This window comes from Bombina bombina, chromosome 7 (genome assembly GCF_027579735.1).
Source record: "Bombina bombina isolate aBomBom1 chromosome 7, aBomBom1.pri, whole genome shotgun sequence".
NCBI classification, from domain to species: domain Eukaryota; kingdom Metazoa; phylum Chordata; class Amphibia; order Anura; family Bombinatoridae; genus Bombina; species Bombina bombina.
The window spans coordinates 627145688-627170814 of record NC_069505.1 but is presented as its reverse complement, the minus strand read 5'-3'; positions in this window follow the sequence as shown (position 1 = coordinate 627170814).

Here is a 25127-nt window from a genome sequence, read left to right as displayed (position 1 = left end):
GACAATAGATAATGCTGAAGTTGCATATGAGAAGTACCATGAAATCTTGAATTCGGGATTTCCTAGGTCCTCAAGTTATTTAAGTTTTTTATCTGCTATTAGCCTGCAAAATGCAGTTTTGACCTATTTGCGTAGTATTTAAGTTCACATTTTGGGTATTTGTGAATGGGATGTCTGGATTACGAACAAATGGGGTCAAGGGGGAGGGATTCGAGGAAATGTGTGGGTACTCTATTAATATCTTTGTCCCATTGGGAGAAGAATTCCTGTAGGAGTGGATGGGAATTAATTGATTTAGGCCTGGTTTTTGTAGAGGTCCACCCCAGTGATCCCACATTTTGTGCCCCTATGAGCGCCCTGCCTATCTGGACCCATATTTTGTCCTTTGAGTTGTTACTCCATTCCACCTGGTGTTGGAGGTGGATAGCTTCTTGTACAAGAGGAGATTAGGGACTCCCAGACCCCCCCCTATCCTTTGGTAAATAGAGGGTATGTTTAGAGATGTGCAGCTTAGCCCCTCCCCAAATGAACTCTTCTATCCTTCCTTGCAAGTTTTGTAAGTAATGTGTTGGGAAAGGATCGGGAGCGTTTGTAGATAATATAAAATGCTGTGGGAGAATATTCATTTTTATTATTCCAATTCTGCCTCAACCATGAAATCTTTTTATTTTTCCACGAAGAGAGATCACTATCTGGGACATTAGGTGGGTGTAATTAGCTTCAAACAAGGAGTCTGCTTTTGGTGTGAGATTTATCCCTAAATATTTAAGTGTGCGGGTCTGTATGCGTAGTTTACAGATGTCTGCCAACTGATTACCTCTGCCTGGGGGAGATTTATATTTAAAATTTCTGATTTAGTCTGGTTTAGATGAAAGTTAGAGACCCTACCATAATTCTCGAACTCTTTTAGGACTTCAGGAAGGGAAGTCAAAGGGTTTGTTATCGACAGGAGGACGTCGTTGCATATAAAGAAAGTTTATGCTCCTGGCCCCCTATCAGGATTCCGAGATTTTCTCATTGTCTCTTATTTTCTGTGCTAAACTTCTATAGTCAGGGCGAATAATAGCGGAGAGAGCGGGCAGCCCTGTCTCGTTCCATTAGTTATTTTGAAGGGGGCAGACTAGAATGTCGTTGATTTTGACCTGTGCAGATGGGGCTGAGTAGAGAGAGAAAAACTCTTTGTATAAAATGTTGACCAAAATTCATCTTCGACAGGGTATAGCCCGGAGGAAAGACCAGCTGACCCTGTTGAAGGCCTTCTCCGCATCAGTTGAAATAAATATAGATGGGGATGCCACTAATCTGTGCGTAGCTTGCTAACAGGGCGGCCTTTTATGGTATTGTCCCTGGCCTCACGGCCAGGCACAAAGCCCACCTGGTCAGGGGGATATTAATGATGGCAAAAAATTTGTTTAACCTGGTCGAGAGGATTTTTGCAAAAATTTTTAAATCCACATGAGAAGGGATATTGGCCTGAAGTTTTCTGGGCGATTCGCCGGTTTTTTCCAGCTTTGGGATGGTAGTTATGTGGGCCAGGAGCATGGAAGGAGGAAAGTCCTGCGAGTCCCCTATACTATTAAAAAGCGATGCTAGGTCTGTGGCGACAAGGTAATCTTTAAACAATTTATAGTATTTGGCACTGAAGCCATCTGGGCCTGGGCTTTTACCCTGTTTGGAGGCTATCTATAGTGTTGGCCACCTCTTCTGTCGTTATGTTTGCATCTAGTTCCTCTGTCTCTTCGCTAGATAGAGATGGCAATGTCAGAGAAATTAAATACTTCTCAATGTTTGTTAAGGTGAGCCATGTGACCTCTCTCCGCTGACGTGTCAGTGTGGTTCTGTAAATTATAGAGTCCTTGATAGTATGTGCGCAGTACCTCCGCTATTGCTGGGCTGCTTTTAAGAGTTTGATCTTGCTTTGTTTATAATAGATGTACATGGGCCTTAATTGTCTCCTTTTCAGAGCTCTTGCTAATAATTTACCAGGTTTGTCCCCAAATTCATAGTATTTCTGCTGTGTCTTTAGGGCAAGTTTTTGATGTTCAAGGGTATTTAAGTCTTGTATATCTTTCCTAGCTTGTTGTAGCTCTAGCTTAACTTGGGTATCTGTGGGTGATCTCTTGAGTTTTGTCTTCAGGTCCCTGTATTTTGAGAAGAAGGGACGTATATTTCCTCTCTTTTTTGTTTGGATAGTAAGGCTTTCTGTTTAATCAGTTCCCCCCGCATTACGCACTTATGTGCTTCCCAGACAACATGAGAGGGGTAGTTCACCACTATTATTATTTTGGAAATATTCTAACAGTGTGTTTTCAATTTGGGTTTTAATCACCTGGTTATTAAACATGAAGTCATCAAACCTCCAGATAAAGGGAATGGTCAGGTATAGTGGGCCAATTCAATTTACAGATAACTGGGGCATGATCAGACCATGTCCATGGGGAGTATCTGAATGTCTGTGACTAGCGCTAGTGTGGATTGATACCGTAAAGATATAGTCAATCCTCGTGAAAAGGTCATGAGGGTGCGAAAAGAAAGTATAGTCTTGTCTGGTGGGGTGCAAAGTACGCCATACATCATGCACCGCCAGTTCCTCCAGTCTAGAGTTACAGTGCTTGATAATTTTTTTCGGCGTAGATGCCGTGGCTCTAGATGTATCTAATAAAGGGTCAAGGGGCAAGTTGAAGTCGCCCCCTAGGATCAGCAAGCCCTTTCTCAATTCCAGAATTTTATTTGTAATCACAGTCATGAATTTGCTCTGGTGTAGGTTCGGAAAATAAGTGTTGACTAAGGTAACCACTTTGTTGTGTAGTGTGCCTACAAGTATTAAATACCTTCCCCTCAGGATCCCTTTCTATGTGTATCAGAGAGAAGGGGGGAGGAGTGTTTTATTAGTATCCCCACCTCCATTTTTTTTTTTGTGGGCCTGATGCAAAGTATGGTCACGGGGTATTTGGCATTGTGTCATATTGGGTTCCTTTCCCCTTTTAAATGGGTTTCCTGCCAAGAATAATATGTCACAATTTTCAATCTAATAGCATCTCTTATCAGGGTGCGTCCTTTTTTCTGGTATGTTAAGACCCTTTAGCGTTTAATGTCATCAACGACAAGTTGTGAGCACAATGTTCTGGGCATGGTGAAGGAGGGGGGGAGAGGGAAGGCGGGGAAGAAAGAAAAAAAAAAAAAAAAAAGGAGTAGGGAATAAGAAAAAGAAGAGGAAGAAAGCTAAGAGAAGAGAAAAAGAAGAATAGAGACTGAAGTAAAGAGAGAGTCAAACCTTTTTACTCCCAATTTAAGTGTCGGGAGGTTAACAACATAAAAACTTTACCTCTGTAATATATTCAGGCTCAACAAAAGAAAGAATTATAGCAAATTAATACAGTGTTTAATAAATTAGTAGGAAAACAACCTAACTTGGTCTGTGGTAATTAGGAAAAGGTAAGTAAGTAAAAGAAAAGTGTGGGATCAGTATCCCCACACCCGATTCAGTTATTTACAAAAGATTTTGTAGTATACTAGGAACTAGGGTACCTAAACCAGTTAGGTACCCCTATCACCCTGGTCATAATTTATCAAAGGGAAGTTAAGGTGGTCCGAGGCTCTCATTTAAATGAAGTGGCACCCCTGGGACCCTGTTATAGTGACTCGGCCAATGTGAGAACTTCAGGCCGACATCTCAAAAAAAAAAAAATATATAGCGTGGTGGGCACCTTACATTTTATTACATACATTGTTTGTATTTAAGGCAGTGCAATTATACTTCAAATTAGAGCTTGATGGAAATAAGCAAGCCTGTCCCCCCTATATATAGGTACAGAGTAATGACCAAGCATACAGTAAATACAGTGTAACACATACAAAAACTAATCAACTCTTTAAAACTGTTTCAACCATATTATAATCTCCCTCATGTGGCTTCGGTTAGAGTATAACTAAATATGTTTCTGTACCCTCATTGTTGTTACTTCACTGTGCTTCATTTGGTATAGCAGTGAGTGTCCCATATCTCCAATGCCAGGATTATATGTCCCCAATCAAGTATATAGGTCAATACAACCCAGAAGGTGCTAAGTAAAAAGTTTAGCTGAAGTGGGCTCATAGTCACTAAGTGTGTAAATAAGCGTGGTTCTATTATATATTGCTTAACAGAAATGAGAGCTCTGATGTGTCAGCCCAAGCAGTGTAAAACAGGCTATGCGCTCGTTCCGTGCCTTTTCTTATAGGGAGCCTTTCATAAAAGATGAGGACTAAGTAATATTGCAGTATCAGCAAAAAGGAGTTTTGAGATCAGTAGGATTACAGTTTCAAAGGAAAAAAAACATTACGGTTATTGGTTAACAGAACATATTCGCTAGGAGCATGTGTTCCTTGTGTATAAACTAAAATGTTACCTTGAACTACACAACTTATATGCTCTAGAGTATGTGTATATGTCACTATTCGAAACTATGTGCTACCCTGTCGTGAGTGTGCCTTGAAGACAATGCTAAGAGCAAAACACATTGTGGACCCTAGAGAAAAACACATTTAACAATTAACACATAATACTTATCACATTTCTCCAGTGGGGTTCCCAGTGGGGTGTTCAAGGCACCAGGAGCACAAAGCCGAAATGCCCATCACTGGGCAAAAAAACATACTATTCCCCCTGTATGTCCCCATAGGAACTATTAGATAGTTTGTCAATTCAAAAGGCTTCAAAAAGTTCATGGCAGTCATTCAGCCAGGTTATTCTCTTATGCATCTTGGTCCCGCTGAGATGTTGTTGCCCCGTCTGGAGAGGAGATGACTATGTCCAAAATTTTGCAAAAGTATGTAAGTCCGGTGGAGATCTGTAAATAGCCTGTGTGCCATTCCATGTGGCAATTATGCACACCCGGGAAGCCCCATTTATATGGGATTTTGTGTGACTGGAGTTCATTTGTTATAAATTTAAGGTCTCTCCGCTTTTGTAAGGTGATTTGACTAAAATCAGAAAAGATCTGTAGGGGTATTGCCTGCGTGGGTGACTCCATTAAGATTCCTTGCCTTTTGCAATATTAGGTCTTTATCTTTGTAGCTCAGGAATTATAACTATAACCATCCATTGGGGGTGCTTAGAAGATGGTCTTGGATCTCAAGGCCCTGTGGGCCCTCTCCAGAGGAACATCTGCTGAACTTGGTTGTTCCTTTTATTGTTCTGAAAGATCCTGCAGATAGCCCTCAAGTGCGTTATTGCACACAGACTCAGGGACCCCCACTGATCCTCATATTGTTCCTTCGCCCCCTATTGTCTAGATCCTCAATCCTAGACAATAAGAACTGTATATTTTCTTCTGATCTTGAATGTGCTGAGAGTTGGAGTTTACTTGTTTCTTTAGTTCACTATGTTTACCTTCATGTGTCAGGACTCTCTGACTGACCTGCTACAAATCCTTCTTCAGGTCCCCAAATAATGACCTCATCTCTGTTAACACCACATGGATATCTGCTTTTGATGATATGATGCTAAGGTCCGCTCTGGTAAGAGGATTCTGATGCTGTGGGCCTCCAGTGTCTTCGTGGGGTCGTGTCAGTAGTACCCGCATCATTTACTGTAGTTGCTGGCTTTAGATAATTGGTCATGTTTGCACTTTTAGGGCCCTTGTCTGACCTGCTGGCTTTCCTATTAGACATGGCTCCTGATGTATTGGGAGCAGATCCCTGAGGTGCACAAAAAGAATCGTCAACCTGTACTGGTAACTTGGTTCTCTGAGGAAGCCACATGCAGCTTTCTTACATTGGTCATGAGCACTGCACGTGTTAAAGCAGCGTGCGTGAATTAGAGCTGGTCTTGATCACTGCTGTGAAGAGTTAAACAGTCACACACCTCCGATCCCCACCAACAAGCTCTCACATCTCCCACGTTATCAAATGGTTATAGCCGGCCTCTGAACTACAGTGTGTCCCTCTTAGAATGATATATATTAGAGGAATATCACAATACTTAGTAATAAAGATTTTGTCCCTTAGGCCAAATGTGTGATTCACAGCTTGTCGGTTGAAACAGAAGCGTAAGTCTCTTGCAAGGGGAGTATCTATGCTATCAGGCTACATGCAGGGGTTGATATGTCTGTGCCAGAGTATAACCTGCTTGCTCCTGTAAATATTAATTAAATTGTGGGCGAAAACGCTATCTTTGTGAGGTGTATGTGCGCCACGTGGGGGCGATGGTTGTGGCCCAGGCCTTATCCGTGCCCAAGTCCCCTGGTATTCACCTCACCTTCTACGTGCTATTCAGGGTAAGTTTTTATTACCTGCCCACCCATTTGCTGGATTCGGCTTTTGTAGCGGCAGATCCGCTCAGCCCTTGGGGGTATCCGCCTTTATTGTAGCTTTGTTACCGTTAGATGCGTCGGTGGAGGAGGCCGGTTAGAAGGGTCACAGCACGCCTGCTAGATGAAGTAAGCAGCAGACGCAGTATCCCTCTTTTTTTTTTTCTTCACTCCGCTGACAGTTATGTACTGATCCGGTCACTGTTCCATGCTCACTTACCTGGCCATTTAGTAATATGCCAGAGCTTGGAGCACACCTACCGCTAGGCCCAAAGTGCGCTGCTCATTTATTATCTTCCTGCTTCCTCAATCAGCAGCTCATCTCCATGTGAACATATTCTCGGGTGCTTGGGTTATAACACTGCTATATGCCAGGGTTTTCATAAAAAAAACAGATTATATACCTAGTTTTTGAGTTTAAATCGGGTGTGGGCTTGAGAGCCAGAATTCAAGCAGCCATCACCCTGTATGGCCAGGCTCCAGCCCCACCATAAGTACTCCAGAGTCTGGTTTTAATCCATAAAGGGCATAAATCACCTAACCATTCCTAAATTGTTTGGAATAACATGACTTTAAACATCAGGTATGATGTTGTATCGATAGGTAGTGTAAGGGTTACGCCCGCTTCACAGTGACAGAACAAATTCCCGTTTAACGCACCGCAAACAACCGCAAACAGTCCATTTGCACAACCACGAGATAGATAGATTTGATAGATTCATAGATACATAGATTAGATAGATAGATCAATAGATGCAATATACATTTTGATAGATACGATAGATTGATAGAGATAGATAGATAGATAGATAGATAGAAGATGATAGATAGATAGATAGATAGATTTGATAGATAAATAGATAGATTTGATAGATATATAATTTCTCCAGACAGAGAATTACAAGACGTAGCAGTCTGTGACCCATGGTAAAGGTTCCCAGAGGCAGTTGCGGCGCCAGGGGGACGTGTATATGGCATTGATTTTAGGAACCCGGGAGATGAAAAAAGATGCTTGGTCGGTCCTCCTACTTCAAATTTGGGGCACTGCGCATGCAATCTACTGTGCCACCAGATATGAGTGGTGTGTTCAGTAGTACTATTCTGATCAGTTTAATACCTGGTACTCCCCCTATCGGGGGACGTGTATATGGCATGGATTTTAGGAACCGGGAGATGGAAAAAAGATGCTTGGTCGGTCCTCCTACTTCAAATTTGGGTCACTGCGTGTGCAATCGTGGCGGCCTTTTAGCCGACGGACATTTGGCCGACGACATTTGTCCGACGGACATTTGGCTGAAACACAAGTGGCTGTCACAAAACAGTCCGGCCACAAGATAGATAGATTTGATAGATAGTACATAGATTAGATAGACAGATCAATAGATGCAATATACATTTGATGGATGCGATAGATAGATAGAATAGATTTGATAGATATATAATTTCCCAGGACAGAGAATTACAAGACGTGCGGTCCTGGGACCCATGGTAAGGTTCCCAGAGGCAGTTGCGGCGCCAGGGGACGTGTATATGGCATGGATTTTAGGAACCGGGATGATGGAAAAAGATGCTTGGTCGGTCCTCCTACTCTCAAATTTGGGGCACTGCGCGTGCAATCTACTGTGCCACCAGACTATGAGTGGTGTGTTCAGTAGTACTATTCTGATCAGTTTAATACCTGGTTACTCCCCCTATCGGGGGACGTGTATATGGCATGGATTTTAGGAACGGGAGATGGAAAAAGATGCTTGGTCGGTCCTCCTAGCTTCAAATTTTGCGGCACTGCGCGTGCAAAAGTGGCCGGACTTTTAGCCGACGGACATTTGGCCGACGGACATTTGGTCCGAACACAAGTGGCTGTCACAAAACAGTCCAGCACGAGATAGATAGATTTGATAGATAGATACATAGATTAGATAGATAGATCATTAGATGCAATATACATTTGATAGATACGATAGATAGATAGATAGATAGATAGATTTGATAGATAAATAGATAGATTTGATAGATAGATAATTTCCCAGACAGAGAATTACAAGGACGTACGGGCTGGGACCCATGGTAAGGTTCCCAGAGGCAGTTGCCAGCGCCAGGGGACGTGTATATGGCATTGATTTTAGGAACCGGGAGATGGGAAAAAGATGCCTTGGTCGGTCCACCTACTTCAAATTTGGGGCACTGCGCGTGCAATCTACTGTGCCACCAGATATGAGGGGTGTGGTTTTTGAAGCCACAGTGCAGCACCCAGAGGCCAGAAAAATTTGGCATGTATTGTACACATGCCTGAAAAATTAGGTATTGTTGCAGGCGCTGCTGTAGCAGCGGCCCAGAGAAAATTGATGTTTGTTTCCCATGCAGAAAGTGCCCCTAAAACATTGCGGCTTGAACGTAAGTTGGTGGCAGATAAGTCACGCAAGTCTTCCGGCATTAGAAAATAAAATACAGCAGCGTGTGGACCATTTTTAGCCCAAGGCCAGCTCATCCTCATCAGGCCTTTTTTACTCGAATGTATCGCCCAATGTCAGTCCCTTCGGGATCCATCCCTCATTCATCTTAATAAAGGTGAGGTAATCTAGACTTTTTTGACCTAGGCGCTTTTTTGACCCTAGGCGAACTTCTCTTCTCAGTGAAATACATCCTGCTGCACTTAAGGTCCTTTCTGACAGGACACTTGTAGTGGGGCAGGCAAGAAGTTCTATCGCAAATTGGGATAGCTCAGGCCACAGGTCAAGCCTGCACACCCAGTAGTCAAGGGGTTCATCGCTCCTCAGAGTTTCGAGAATCCTGCAGTAAAGGTGAGGTAGTCTGCTACCTGTCGGTCGAGTCGTTCTCTGAGGGTGGACCCCCCGAAGGGCTGTGGCGATGCATAGGACTTAAAAAGCTCCACATGTCCTCCATCAACAATGCGTCTGTAAAGCGTCCTGTCCTTGCCGGTGTGGTCGTGGGAGAGTCGGAGGATAACTTTCACCTCTTCCCCTGTTTGACTTCCTGTTGTGCTGTGACATCACCCTTATACGCTGTGTAAAGCTTTTTAATTTATTTTGTAACTGCTGCATCCTTTCTGACTTGCGGTAATTCGGTAACATTTCAGGCACTTATGCTTATACCGGGGGTCTAGTAGCGTGGACACCCAGTACAGGTCATTCCTCCTTCAGCTTTTTTATACGAGGGTTCCCTCAACAGCCACGACAAGCATGAAAGACCCCATTTTCACAAAGTTGGATGCCGAGCTACTCATGTCCCGTTCCTCATCCTCAGTGATCTCACTGAAAGGTATCTTCTTCCCCCCCCCCAGCCACGTACAATACCAAGGGTACCAGATAGGTGACAACGAGCACCCTGGGATGCCTGTTGTGGTTGGTCTTCCTCCTCCTCAAAGCCACATTCTCCTCTGACTCCTCTTCCTCACAATCCTCTTCCAGCGTTGCCGCAGGTCCAGCAAGCGATGCTGATAAGGTGTTTCTGGGGTGATGGTGACCACCAACTCTTCCTCTTCACGCTCATCTACGGCCCTGATCCAGCACTCTTGCAGGGTACGCTCAGGAAGAAAACAAATGGTATGATGTCGCTGATGGTGCCTTCGGTGCGACTGACTAGGTTTGTCACCTCCTCAAAAGGGACGCATAAGCCAACAGGCATTGCGCATGAGCGCCCAGTAACGTGGAAAAAAAATTCCCAGCTCGCAGAGGCTGTCCTAGCACCCCCCGGTCATACAAATACTCGTTAACGGCTTTTTCTTGTTGGAGCAGGCGGGTTGACACATTAGGAGTGTTGAATTCCAACGTGTTGGGCTGTCGCAAATCAAGCGCCTCACTGGCATGTTGTTTCGCCGCTGGATATCAGAAAAGTGCGCCATGGCCGTGTTGAATGCCTGAAATGCCACACACCTTCCTGGCCTGCTTCAGGATGTCCTGTTAAGCCTGGGTACTTATGCACAAAGCGTTGTAATGATCAAGATTACACACATGTGCCATGCACGGCACATGTGTGAACTTGCCCAATTTCAATGCCGCCACCAAATTACCGTTGTCAGAAAACCACTTTGCCCGATCTACAGTTGGTGCGGAGTCAGCCACTGATCCACCTGTGCGTTCAGGGTGGACAGGAGTGCTGGTCCTGTGTGACTCTCTGCTTTCAGGCAAGTCAACCCCAGACGGCGTGACACTGCCGTATCTGGGATGTGGAGTAGTACCTGGGGAGCTGGGGGGGTGCCGTTGATGTGGAGGCAAGACGCAGCAGCAGGAAGAAGAGGACTCAGCCGAGGAGGTTATGGAAGAGGATGTAGTAGGAGGAGTAGAGGAGGTCTGCAGCAGGCCTGTCTGCAAGTCGTGGTGGTGTCACCAACTCTGCAGAGCCACGCATTCCATGGTTGTCAGCCGTCAGCAGGTTTACCCAATGCGCAGTGTAGGTGATATACCTGCCCTGACCATGCTTTGCAGACCAGCTATCAGTGGTCAGATGGACCCTTGCCCCAACATTGTGTGCCAGACATGCCATTATTCCTTTCGCACAATCGAGTTCAGGTTGGGGATTGCCCTTTTGTGAAAAGAAATTTCTGGCCGGGTACCTTCCACTGCGGTGTCCCAATAGTACAAATTTTTTGAACGCCTCAGACTCCACAGCTTGTATGGTAAAAGCTGGCGGGCTAAGAGTTCAGACAAGCCAGCTGTCAGACGCCGGGCAAAGGGGGTGACTTTGTGACATTGGCTTCTTACGCTCAAACTTGTCCTTGACAGACACCTGACTGTGGGCAGATGAGCAGGAAATGCTCCGGAAAGAGTGACGGAAGTGGCGGAATGGTTGAGAGGGAGGCAAGGAGGACAGCAGTGGTTGATGTGGGCTGAAGATGCTGGACCAGGAGGAGGATGGTGGCTTTGAGTTTGTGTGCTGCTTGTACTCATGTGTTGATCCCATTGGCGTTTGTGATGTGCGATCATGTGCCTTCGCAAAGCAGTTGTACCTAGTTGGGTGTTGGACTTCCCACGACTCGTTTCTTTTGGCAAGGTTGCAAATGGCATCACTGTTGTCAGAGGCAGGACACACAAAAAAAATGCCCACACTGCTGAGCTCTGTGATGACGGCATTCTGGTGGTGGCAACAGCATGCGTTGATTGGCGAGTTGTCTGGCTGACCCCCGGGTGCCGATGCATGCTGTCTGACTGTGCCACTAGCTCCTTGTGACGACCTCCCCCTGCTTCCAACTCGTCTCCTCCTCCCTCCTCACTGTCTCCCCATCTGAGCTTTCCCCCTGTTCTTTCTCTTCTAGCGGGCACCCACGGGACATCCCACGGACCGCATCGTCATCATCAACCACTTCACTTGTATCTGACAATCAACAAAGGAAGCAGCAGCGGTACAACATCATCATCATCAAACCGTACGTCCATGTCTGTAATGCTGCCTGACTGAGACATATTACTGTTATCTACATCCTCTGTCAATGATGGTTGAGCATCACTCATTTCTTCCAAATGATGTGTAAATAACTCCTCTGCCAGATCAAGTGAAGGGCTGTGGTGCTAGTGTGGTGGTGGCGGCAGGCGGGCGAGTGGTAACTTGAGAGGTGCCTGTAGATAAGCTGGAGGAGGATGGTGCGTCAAGGTTCAGAGCGGAAGCTATAGAAGATTGGGTGTCCTGTGTTAAAAAAGTCACTATGTCCTCTTCAGAACTTTTCGAGTTCATGGTACGTGGCCTCTGAACTCTGGGCCTTTATTCTAGGGCCTAAGGGAATCACAGCACACGACCCGATGGCCACCTGCGGGGTGGCCTGCCCCTCTGCCTGTCAATTTTTTTAAAAAATGTATACTTACAATACTATTAAACAAGATATGAGTGGTGCCACTGGGCAAGTGGGCACAGTATACGCTGTGAGCCTGACACAAAAAAGCAGACTTATGTTTCACAGTCCAAAAAGTTTTAATTTTTTTTAAATTTACACTTACACTACTATTAAACAAGATATGAGTGGTGGCACTGGGCAAGTGCCCACAGTATACGCTGTGAGCCTGGCACACACGTGGTAGGCAGGCAACTGCAATTAGATTACACTAGCAGACTGATGTTTTACAGTCAAAAAAGTTTTTTTTTTTTTAAATTTACACTACTGTTTGTTACAACAGATATAAGTGGTGGCACTGGGCAATGTGGGGCATGGCACACACGCTGGCAGGCAGGCAGGCAACTGCAATTAGATTACACTAGCAGACTGATGTTTCATAGTCAAAAAAGTTTTTTTTTTTTTAAATTTACACTACTGTTACAACAGATATGAGAGGTGGAATGTGGGCAAGTGGGCTTGGCACACACGCTGGCAAGGCAGGCAACTGCAATTAGATTACACTAGCAGACTGATGTTTCACAGTCAAAAAGTTTTTTTTTTTTTAAATTTACATACTGTTTGTTACAACAGATATAAGTGGTGGCAATGGGCAAGTGGGCATGGCACACACGCTGGCAGGCAGGCAACTGCAATTAGATTACACTAGCAGACTGATGTTTCATAGTCAAAAAGTTTTTTTTTTTTTAATTTACACTACTGTTACAACAGATATGAGTGGTTGGCACTGTGGGCAAGTGGGGCTGGCACACACGGCTGGCAGGCAGGCAGGCAACTGCAATTAGATTACACTAGCAGACTGATGTTTCATAGTCAAAAAAGTTTTTTTTTTAAATTTACACTACTGTTACAACGATATGGAGGTGGCACTGTGGCAAGTGGGCCTGGCACACACGCTGGCAGGCAGGCAACTGCAATTAGATTACACTAGCAGACTGATGTTTCACAGTCAAAAAGTATTTTTTTTTTAAATTTACACTAATGTTACACCAGATATGAGTGCCTGGCACTAGTGGGCAAGTGGGCACAGTATACGCTGTGAGCCTGGCACACACGCTGGCAGGCAGGCAACTGCAATTAGATTACAATAGCAGACTGCTGTTTAACAGTCAAAAAAGTTTTTTTTTTTTTAAATTCTACACTACTGTTACAAACAGATATGAGTGGTGGCACTGTGGGCAAGTGGGACTGGCACACACGCTGGCAGGCAGGCAACTGACAACTAGATTACACAAGCAGACATGTTTCACAGTCAAAAAAGTTTATTTTTTAAATTTACACTAATGTTACACCAGATATGAGTGCTGGCACTAGTTTGCAAGTGGGCACAGTTATAAACTGTGAGCCTGGCACACACGCTGGCAGGCAGGCAACTGCAATTAGATTACACTAGAGACTGATGTTTAACAGTCAAAAAAGTTTTTTTTTAAAATTTACACTACTGTTACAAACAGATATGAGTGGTGGCACTGTGGGCAAGTGGGCCTGGCACACACGTGGCAGGCAGGCAACTGCAATTAGATTACCACTAGCAGACTGATGTTTACAGTCAAAAAGTTATTTTTTTTTTAAATTTACACTACTGTTACAACAGATATGAGTGGTGGCACTGTGGGCAAGTGGGCCTGGCACACCGCTGGCAGGCAGGCAACTGCAATTAGATTACACTAGCAGACTGATGTTTCACAGTCAAAAAAGTTTTTTTTTTTTTAAATTTACACTACTGTTTACAACAGTTATGAGTGGTGGCACTGTGGGCAAGTGGGCCTAGGCACAACACGCTGGGCAGGCAGGCAACTGCAATTAGATTACACTAGCAGACTGATGTTTCACAGTCAAAAAAGTTTTTTTTTTTTTTTTTAAATTTACACTAATGTTTGTTACACCAGATTATGAGTGGTGGCACTGGGCAAGTGGGCCTGGACACATGCTAGCAGGCAGGCAACTGCAATTAGATTACACTAGCAGACTGATGTTTCACAGTCAAAAAAGTTTTTTTTTTTTAAATTTACACTACTGTTACAACAGATATGAGCGGTGGCACTGTGGGCAAGTGGGCCTGGCACACACGCTGGCAGGCAGGCCAACTGCAATTAGATTACACAAGCAGACTGATGTTTCACAGTCAAAAACGTTTTTTGTTTTTAAATTTACACTAATGTTACACCAGATATGAGTGCATGGCACTAGTGGGCAAGTGGGAACAGTATACGTTGTGTGCTGGCACAACACGTAGCAGGCAGGCAACTGCAATTAGATTACACTAGCAGACTGATGTTTAACAGTCCAAAAAGTTTTTTTTTTTTAAATTTACACTACTGTTACTAACAGATATGAGTGGTGGCACTGTGGGCAAGTGGGCCCGGCACACACGCTGGCTGGCAGGCAGGCAACTGCAATTAGATTACACAAGCAGACTGATGTTTCACATTATTTTTTTTTATTTTAAATTTACACTACTGTTTGTTATAACAGATATGAGTGGTGGCACTGGGCAAGTTGGCCTGGCACACACACTGGCAGGCAAGGCAACTGCAATTAGATTACCACTAGCAGACTGATGTTTCACAGTCAAAAAAGGTTTTTTTTTTTTAAATTTACACTACTGTTACAACAGATATGAGTGGTGGCACTGTGGGCAAGTGGGCCTGGCACACACGCTGGCAGGCAGGCAACTGCATTTAGATTACACTAGCAGACTGATGTTTCACAGTCAAAAAAGTTTTTTTTTTTTTTTAATTTACAATACTGTTTGTTACACCAGATATGAATGGTGGCACTGGGCAAGTGCGCCTGGCACACACACTAGCAGGCAGGCAACTGCAATTAGATTACAACTAGCAGACTGATGTTTCACAGTCAAAAAGGTTTTTTTTTTTTAAATTTACACTACTGTTACAACAGATATGAGTGGTGGCACTGTGGGCAAGTGGGCCTGGCACACAGCTGGCAGGCAGGCAACTGCAATTAGATTTACACAAGCCAGACATGATGTTTCACAGTCAAAAAGTTTTTTAGTTTTTTAAATTTACACTAATGTTACACCAGATATGAGTGCTGGCACTAGTGGGCAAGTGGGCACAGTATACGCTGTGAGCCTGGCACACACGCTGGCAGGCAGGCAACATGCAATTAGATTACACTAGGCAGATGATGTTTAACAGTCAAAAAAGTTTTTTTTTTTTTTATTTACACTACTGTTACAACAGATATGCGTGGGTGGCACTGTGGGCAAGTGGGCCTGGCACACACGCTGTCAGGCAGGCAACTGCAATTGGATTACACAAGCAGGACTGATGTTTCACAGTCAAAAATTTTTTTTTTTAAATTTACACTAATGTTACTCCAGATATGAGTGCTGGCACTAGTGGGCAAGTGGGCACAGTATACGCTGTGAGCCTGGCACACACGCTGGCAGGCAGGCAACTGCAATTAGATTACACTAGCAGATGTTGTTTAACAGTTTAAAGTTTTTTTTTTTAATTTACCACTACTGTTACAACAGTTATGAGTGGTGGCACTGTAGGCAAGTGGGCCTGGCACACACGCTGGCAGGCCAGGCAACTGCAAATAGATTACACAAGCAGCCCTAAAAAGGTCTTTTTGGGGTGCTGTCCTTACAGCAGAGATCAGATGAGTCCTTCAGGACTGTAGTGGACACTGAATACACTAGCCTAGCTATCGATTTCCCATATTAAATCAGCAGCAGCTACACTGTCTCTCCTCTCACTAGAAAGCAGCTACCGAATGAATCTAAAATGGGCTGCTGTCTAGGAGCTGGGAGGGTCTGGGAGGGAGGGTCTGCTGTGATTGGCTGGAATGTGTCTGCCAGACTGTGAGGATACAGGGTCAAAGTTTACTCAATGATGACGAATAGGGGGCGGATCGAACATCTCATGTGTTTGCCCGCCGTTGCGAATGCGAACAAGCTATGTTTGCCCGGGGGAGGGAACTATTCGTGGAGCGAACTATTCGGGACATCACTATTTAGCATATGATAAAGATAAATGCATATTGATTACTTGATTCAAATACAATAGCGCATATTTCGGGAATTCGATATGTTGGAAAATTAAACATAACCATTCATTATTCATAAAAAAGGAACATATTGTTGACAAACATATTAAACAAGTTGGACTATATTCATAGACTTTGCACTTGCCTCAAAATATCTTATGCAGGAAAACATTTTGCTTTCATTCGTTTATTCAAACGAGACAGCCATCAAAAGAGAATGTTGTGTTCTTTATCAGCTATGGGTCAACAATGTTACATGATTCACACAATCCATACTCGCCATGGTTTTAAACTTGTCTTCTCATTCACAAATGTGGGTTACCTGCAAAATCTAATATTGCGGGACTACGTAATACAATCAGACGGTTTTTACACCTTTGCATGTGACGTCTTAATTAACATGGCGCATCCTTGCTCGCATAAAACGCCATCCGATAAAAGTCGCATCCTTGATCGCGTAAAAACGCATCCAATAAAAGGCGCACCCTTGATCGCGTAAATACGCCCATCCAATAAAAGGCGCATCCTTGATCCCCCCCGTTAAAAATGTCAGCCAAGTACAAGGACTCATTGGACAGCCTGGCAATTAATTACATACAAATACCTACGAATAAATACAATTAAATAAACTAACTAAAGTACAAAAAATAAAAAAAGAACTAAGTTACAAAAAATAAAAAATATTTACAAACGTTATAAAAATATTACAACAATTTTAAGCTAATTACACCTACTCAAAGCCCCATAATAAAATAACAAAGCCCCCCAAAATAAAAAAATGCCTACCCTATTCTAAAATAAAAATAGAAAAGCTCCTTTTACCTTACCAGCCCTTTAAAAGGGCCTTTGCGGGGCATGCCCCAAAGAATTCAGCTCTTTTGCCTGTAAAAAAAACATTACAATACTCCCCCAACATTACAACCCCACCACCCACATACCCCTAATCTAACCCCAAACCCCCTTAAATAAACCTAACACTAAGCCCCATGAAGATCTTCCTACCTTATCCTTCACCACGCCGGGTATCACCGATCGGTCCAGGCTCCGAAGTCTTCATCCAAGCCCAAGCGGGGGCCTGAAGACGTCCATCATCGGGCTGAAGTCTTGATCACAAGCGAGCGGCTGAAGAGGTCCACTCATCGGGCAGAAGTCCTTCATCCTCTCCGGGCAGAAGAGGAGATCGGACCGGTAGACATCCTTCATCCAAGCGGCATCTTCTATCTTCTTCCATCCGACGACGAGCGGCTCCATCTTCAAGACCTCCGGCGCGGATCCATCCCTCTTCTTCCGACGTTCCTAACACAGAATGAAGGTTCCTTTAAGGGACGTCATCCAAGATGGCGTCCCTCAGATTCCGATTGACTGATAGGATTCTATCAGCCAATCGGAATTAAGGTAGGAAAATTCTGATTGGCTGATGGAATCAGCCAATCAGATTCAAGTTCAATCCGATTGGTGATCCAATCAGCCAATCAGATTGAGCTTGCATTCTATTGGCTGTTCCGATCACTTCAGCCAAGACTCTAAATACCGGCGTTAGAAAGATCCCATTGAAAAGATAGGATACGCAATTGGCGTAGGGGGAATCTGCGGTATGGAAAAGTCGCGGCTGGAAAGTGATCGTTAGACCCTTACCTACATGACTCTAAATACCAGCGGTAAGCCCAAAACCAGCGTTAGGAGCCTCTAACGCTGGTTTTGACGGCTAAAGTCAAACTCTAAATCTAGGCGGATGTTTGTTCAGCCCAAAAAAAAAAGAGAATTTTTAGGCTAGACTTCTTAGCAGGAAAAAAAAAAAACAGAACAAAAAAACAGGCAATTAATTAACACAGAGTAAGAAATATCACAGAAAAAAAGAGCTGCCATATACTGTGTTGCTAGCATGTATCATGCACTAGGTAAATTTCTTCAGGTGAGACACGTTTTAGTCCTTTTTACAGTTAAGTATAGAGACCAGCTCGGATCTTTAGTCCCCTTATATCATTTTTCCTTTATTATTGCACAGATAGTTCACTGACAATGGTTCTTAGTTCAGGCCCTCTGTAATTAAACCTTCAAGGCATAGTCACTAAACTTAGCAAGTAAACAGTTCTGTGGCTAGCTTTCTAGGTGCTGTAGGTTTCCCATATAGCAAAGTTTTTATTTTCCCCTCCTGGTACTCGGTGTATTAACAGTACCTGGGCAACAACTCATACAAGTGTTCTGGTTTAACCCTTACGGGTTCTGATGCCGTTTGTAAACACCTCACCTCTCTGCAGGCTTGTATCCCTCACCCAGCTTTCTCACTAGTGTCCACCAATTCGCGGATGGGGTTATTTGACTCTGCAGGCTCGAGGATAGAATGCAACTGCCTTAGCCTCACACTATACCCCCCTCCAGTTACCTTCCCGGAGTCCCACAAATCGCAGCTGGGGTATTTTCTTTTCAGTAGCGAGCCTCCAGGCGTACCTCGCTACACAGTAGCAACTTGCGTAGTTTGTACTCTCCTGTGTCCGCCTTATCAGCTGTTTGGCCTCACCGCCAGTTGGTTTAACGCGGTGAGCCCACTTATGCCCTCCACCACACTGTTCTGGCGTCTGACCCTGGTAATGGTCAAAATAGGGCCCTGGGTGAAAAGGCCTCAATCTCCTGAGTATGATCCGGTGTGTGCAAGCTGCTCTCAACAGGAGCGTCGAATTCCGCCGGCCGTTTAAAGGAAAAAACACGGCCCCAAGGATAGCTTGCTGATACTAGGAAGCGGTTGCACTCCTTTCCCACTCTGAGCACCGCCACGCCGAAGCCGCGCGTGACTCCTCCCCTTCGCTTCTTCCGGACTCCACCCACTAACATATCTTTTAAGCTGACTTATAGCGAGGTCAAAATAGATTTCTTGGATGTTTCTATTACCCAAAGCTGGCTGTGGGTTCTCCACTGACATTTTCAGGAAGGATACTAACAGGAACAGCCCTGCTATGATTTGTTAGTGCACATCCTCCTTCCCTTTTGAAATCTTTGCCCACGTAGTCAAATGCTTAGAGTTAAAAACAGATTGTTGATAATAAAACCATCTCTACAAATAGATTGATGGAAATGGGAGATAAATTCTTGCAAGTGGTTATCCCACGAAATCATTTCTAAAACCATTAATGATGTACTTCCTTTGGATAGAGAGGTTTTGTCTGCAACCCAAATCAGCTACAAATAATAAAAAAAGAATGAACTTTTGTATCAGAATTTTGCAGTCAGAGTAATCTAATATCTAAATTATTCACCCGCCATTGGGGTATTCTCAATGTTGCAATCCAGATATAGGGAGTTTGGCCAGAACCCTATGCCAGCCTACAAGCGCAGCAAAAATTTGCGAGACACACTTGATTAGAGCAGACATAGGTCCTGGCAAAACACAAACCCAAGGTTACATTACTAAAAAAAAGTCTGGGATGCTTTCCCTGTCTGGGTTGCTGCAATGTGGTTCCATTATAAGGAGTCTGCATATTTCTTCATCCACACACAGGATATAAGTTTTAAGTAAAGGGATTACTTTACATGTAACACCCAATTTGTAGTTTATCTCATTAAGTGACCCATGTGGGTGGTGCTATGTGGGTGAGTCCCACTAGGCGCATTGGTGATCGCCATCACAGAGCACAAGAGTAACATAAGATGCAAGGTTCATACTGCTCCTGTGGCGTATCACTTTATTGCAGCGGACACCACATTAGCCAACTTAGATTCCAGATAATAGAACAAGTGAATACACCTAGACGAGGAGGTAACAGGGAACTGTTGCTTAAACAAAGAGAAACGTTCTGGATTTTTAAATCTAGATACTCTAGAACCCAGAGGAATGAACAGGGAGATTAATTGGTCTTCCTTCTATTGAAAATTATATTTCTGTGTAATATTTGTACTGATGTATATTTTTATTACATTTTTTTAGAATGTTCACTGAAATCAACACCATTGTGCACAGAGAAGCATGATTTGCAGATCCCTGGTTAATGTTCAACTGTGGTAATATATACATTTGTATGAATTTAAATCTATCCATTTTTTATACTGTTGATCATGATTTTTTCTATACCTGTAATTAGATAATCAGGCATAAATTTAGGTATTGTTATCTTGTGCATTTAAGGTCATGTTTAGCAGTATGCATTTTCTGGTGGTATTATTGTCATTCACTAATGAATTAAGTAATATTTTTTTTAGGGTAAGGTAACTTACCGTTAAAGGTGTATAACATTATTCTGTTTTGCCTGACTGTGTAAATATTGTTATGTATTTTTTGTAGATGATCTTTTTCTAGAGGGCTTCTTAGCTGTTTTTTAATTGTAAACTGTTTCACACAACCTGTAACACAAGAGGGCACTACATTTACCTGTTTGGTATTTTTTAGAATGCAAGGGTTAAACTCCCAGGTACTAGCCTATTTAAATCAGGTGTGCTGTGATTATTTGTATCACATGATTAAGGGGCATCCGCCCCGAAACGTTGTGGTGTCTTTGTCTGTTCCTGTAATGCAACAATAAATATTGAAGATTTTTTGTAAGGAGGACTGTCGTGCTGCTTTTTTCATTATAACAATCTAATTTACCCTTGAATGGATATCGTTTTCTAAACAAACACAACAAAGAGGAAAACTAACGGACAGAAAGAAGAGGGGGAAAATATAATAAGATTCACCCTTCTCCCAATCTATCCTTTACAATTTATTAATAAAGCGTATATATCTGGGGTAATTCATTCCTTAATATAGCATTCATAACTAGTGATGTCGCGAACAGTTCGCCGCTAGAGAACAAGTTCCCGGCGATCTTAGCTTGTTCGCGTTCGCGCGGCAGGCGAAACATATGCGATGTTCGATCGCCCCCTATTCGTCATCATTGAGGAAACTTTGACCCTGTATCTCACAACCTGCAGACACATTTGAGCCAATCAGCAGCAGACACTCCCCTCACAGACCCTCCCAGCTCCCTGGGCAGCAGCCATTTTAGATTCATTACGATCCTGCATTCTTAGTGAGAGGAGGTTTAGTGCTGCTGTGATTTTATAGGGAAATAGATAGCTAGGCTAGTGTAATTTAGTGTCCACTACAGTCCTGAAGGACTCATCTAATCTCTGCTGTAGGACAGCACCCAAAAAGCCCCTTTTTAGGGCTAGAACTTCAGTCGTTTTTTTTTTTTTTTTTGTAATCTAATTGCATTTTGCCTGCATGTCAGCCTGTCTGTGTGAGGCTCACAGCATATACTGTGCCTACTCGCTCAGTGCCACCACTCATATCTGGTGTAACATTAGTGTAAATTTTAAAAAAAAAACTTTTACATCAGTTTGCTAGTGTAAACTAATTTCATTTTCCATCCGGCCTGTGTGTCAGGCCCACAGCATATACTGTGATTAATTGCTCTGTGCCACCACTGATATCTGGTGTAACATTAGTATAAATTAAAAAAAAAAAACTTTTACATCAGTTTGCTAGTGCATACCTCCCAACATTTCAAAATTCAAAAGAGGGACACCCACCCCCCCACCCCCCCGCGGCAAAAAATTGAAATGTGGTGGGTGGGGCTTAACAAATCATAAGACCAAAGTAATATAAATAAAATTCTAAATAAAGTCATATATTTTAATACACTTAGGCAGCAAATCAAACACAAGCTCAAACCACTGGTATGGCTATGTGAACTATGTATTTAATTATCCTTTGCAAAGACATTGCTAAATATTTTTATCTTAATTGGACATTAAATAATAAATTCTTTAAAAACTGCTCTCTGCATTCCCCATTAATATTCTAGATTCTGGCCTTCTTAAAGTCAGCAAAAAATGCACAGTAGCACACTACATAGTATACATTTAGACATGCAGATACACACACACTACATAGCATACACTTATACATGCAGATACACACACACTACATAGCATACACTTACAATGCAGATACACACACACTACATAGCATACACTTACACATGCAGATACTCACACACTAATAGCATACACTTATACATGCAGATACACACACACTACATAGCATACACTTACACATGCAGATATCCACACCTACATAAGCATTCACTTACACATGCAGATATATACACACACTACATAGCATACACTTACACATGCAGATACACACACACTACATAGCATACACTTACACATGCAGATACACACTACATAGCATACACTTATACATACAGATACACACACTACATAGCATACACTTATACATGCAGATACACACACACTAATAGCATACACTTACACATGCAGATATACACACACTACATAGCATACCACTTACACATGCAGATATATACACACACTACATAGATACACTGTACCATGCAGATACACACACACTACATAGCATACACTTACACATGCAGATACACACTACATAGCATACACTTATACATTACAGATACACACAACTACATAGCATACACTTATACATGCAGATACACACACACTACATAGCATACCACTTACACATGCAGATATACACACACTACATAGCATACACTTACACATGAAGATACACACACTACATTGCATACACTTTCACATGAAGATAACACACCACACTACATAGTATACACTTATACATGCAGATACACACACACATTACATAGCATACACTCTATACAGGCAGCATACACTTATACATGCAGATACACAGACATACATAGTATACACTTATACATGCAGGACACACACACACTACATAGCATAAACTTTACTACATACAGATACACACACACACAGTTATGGATACAGATAGACACACGCACTACATTCATTGTATGGGGTCCTGGGGTTGGCAAGCAATTAGCTGGGCAGAGTCTGCGGCTGCCACTGTTCGTTACCCTGGTATTAGCACTGCTCATTGTATAAAACTGAAGGCATGCTAGTATTATCCCCAGGGGTTAGACATACATCACTACCAGAGGTAGGTTAGAGAGGTCACCATTACCATGGTCAGAGTGTATACAGCCTTCTTACTCCTGCTTAACCACACACCCATTCCCTTTCCCCACAGGGAAACAGGTATCTAACACTGTGAAGCAATCCAGCTGCTTCTTAGTATGGGCCCAACAGAATAAAAAAAAAAAAAAAAAAAAAAAAAATGTTTAATGCCTGGGGCAAATTGGGACAGATGGCTAGCAACTCGGGACAAGAGGGACCAGACCCCTAAAATCGGGACTGTCCCGCGAAAATTGGGACAGTTGGGGGTATAGCTAGTGTAATCTAATTTCATTTTCCATCAGGCCTGTGTGTCAGGCCCCACAGCATTTACTGTGATTAATTGCTCTCTGTGCCACCACTGATATCTGGTGTAACATTAGTGTAAATTTAAAAAAAAAAAATTTACATCAGTTTGCTAGTGTAATCTAATTTCATTTTCCATCAGGCCCTGTGTGCCAGGCCCACAGCATATACTGTGATTAATTGCTCTGTGCCACCCTGATATCTGGTGTTTGAACATTAGTGTAAATTTAAAAAAAAAAAAACTTTTACATCAGTTTGCAAGTGTAATCTAATTTCATTTTCCATTAGGCCTGTGTGTCAGGCCCACAGCATATACTGTGATTAATTGCTCTGTGCCACACACTGATATCTGGTGTCACATTAGTGTAAATTAAAAAAAAAAATTACATCAGTTTGCTAGTGTAAATGAATTTCATTTTCCATCAGGCCTGTGTGCCAGGCCCCACAGCATATACTGTGATTAATTGCTCTGGGCCACCACTCATATCTGGTGTAACATTAGTTGTAAATTTAAAAAAAAAAAACTTTTACATCAGTTTGCTAGTGTAATATAATTTCATCTTTCCATGAGGCCTGTGTGTCAGGCCCAGCAATATACTGTGCCTAATTGCCTCTGTTTTCCACCACTCATATCTGGTTGTAACATTATTGTAAATTGTTTTATAAAAAACGTTTACATCAGTCTGCTAGTGTAAATCTAATTTCAGTTGCCAGGCCAGCCTGCCATCTGCCAGCCTCAATGCCCACCACTCATATCTGGTTGTAACATTAGTGTACATTTTTTTTATTTATTTTTTTTACATCAGTCTGCTAGTGTTATTTAATTGTAGTTGCCAGGCCAGCCTGCCACTAGTGCCAGCCTGTGTGTCAGGCTCCCAGCATATACTGTGCCTACTTCCATCCTCAGTGCCATCACTCATATCTGTTGTAACATTAGTGTAACTTTTTTAAAAAAAACTTTTACATCAGTCTGCTAGTGTTATTTAATTTTAGTTGCCAGGCCAGCCTGCCACTAGTGCCAGCCTGTGTGTCAGGCTCCCAGCATATACTGTGCCTACTTCCATCCTCAGTGCCACCACTCCTATCTGTTGTAACATTAGTGTACATTTTTAAAAAAAAAAAACTTTTACATCAGTCTGCTAGTGTTATTTAATTTTAGTTGCCAGGCCAGCGTGCCACTAGTTGCCAGCCTGTGTGTCAGGCTCCCAGCATATACTGTGCCTACTTCCATCCTCAGTGCCACCACTCATATCTGGTGTAACATTAGTGTAATTTTTTTTTAAAAAAACTTTTACATCAGTCTGCTAGTGTTATTTAATTTTATTTGCCAGGCCAGCCTGCCACTAGTGCCAGCCTGTGTGTCAGGCTCCCAGCATATACTGTGCCTACTTCCATCCTCAGTGCCACCACTCCTATCTGTTGTAAAATTAGTGTAAATTTTTTAAAAAAAATGTTTTACATCAGTCTGCTAGTGTTATTTAATTACAGTTGCCAGGCCAGCCTGCCACTAGTGCCAGCCTGTGTGTCAGGCTCCCAGCATATACTGTGCCTACTTCCATCCTCAGTTCCACCACTCATATCTGGTGTAACATTAGTGTATCTTTTTTAAAAAAAACAACTTTTACATCAGTCTTCTAGTGTTATTTAATTTTAGTCGCCAGGCCAGCCTGCCACTAGTGCCAGCCTGTGTGTCAGGCTCCCAGCACATACTGTGCCTACTT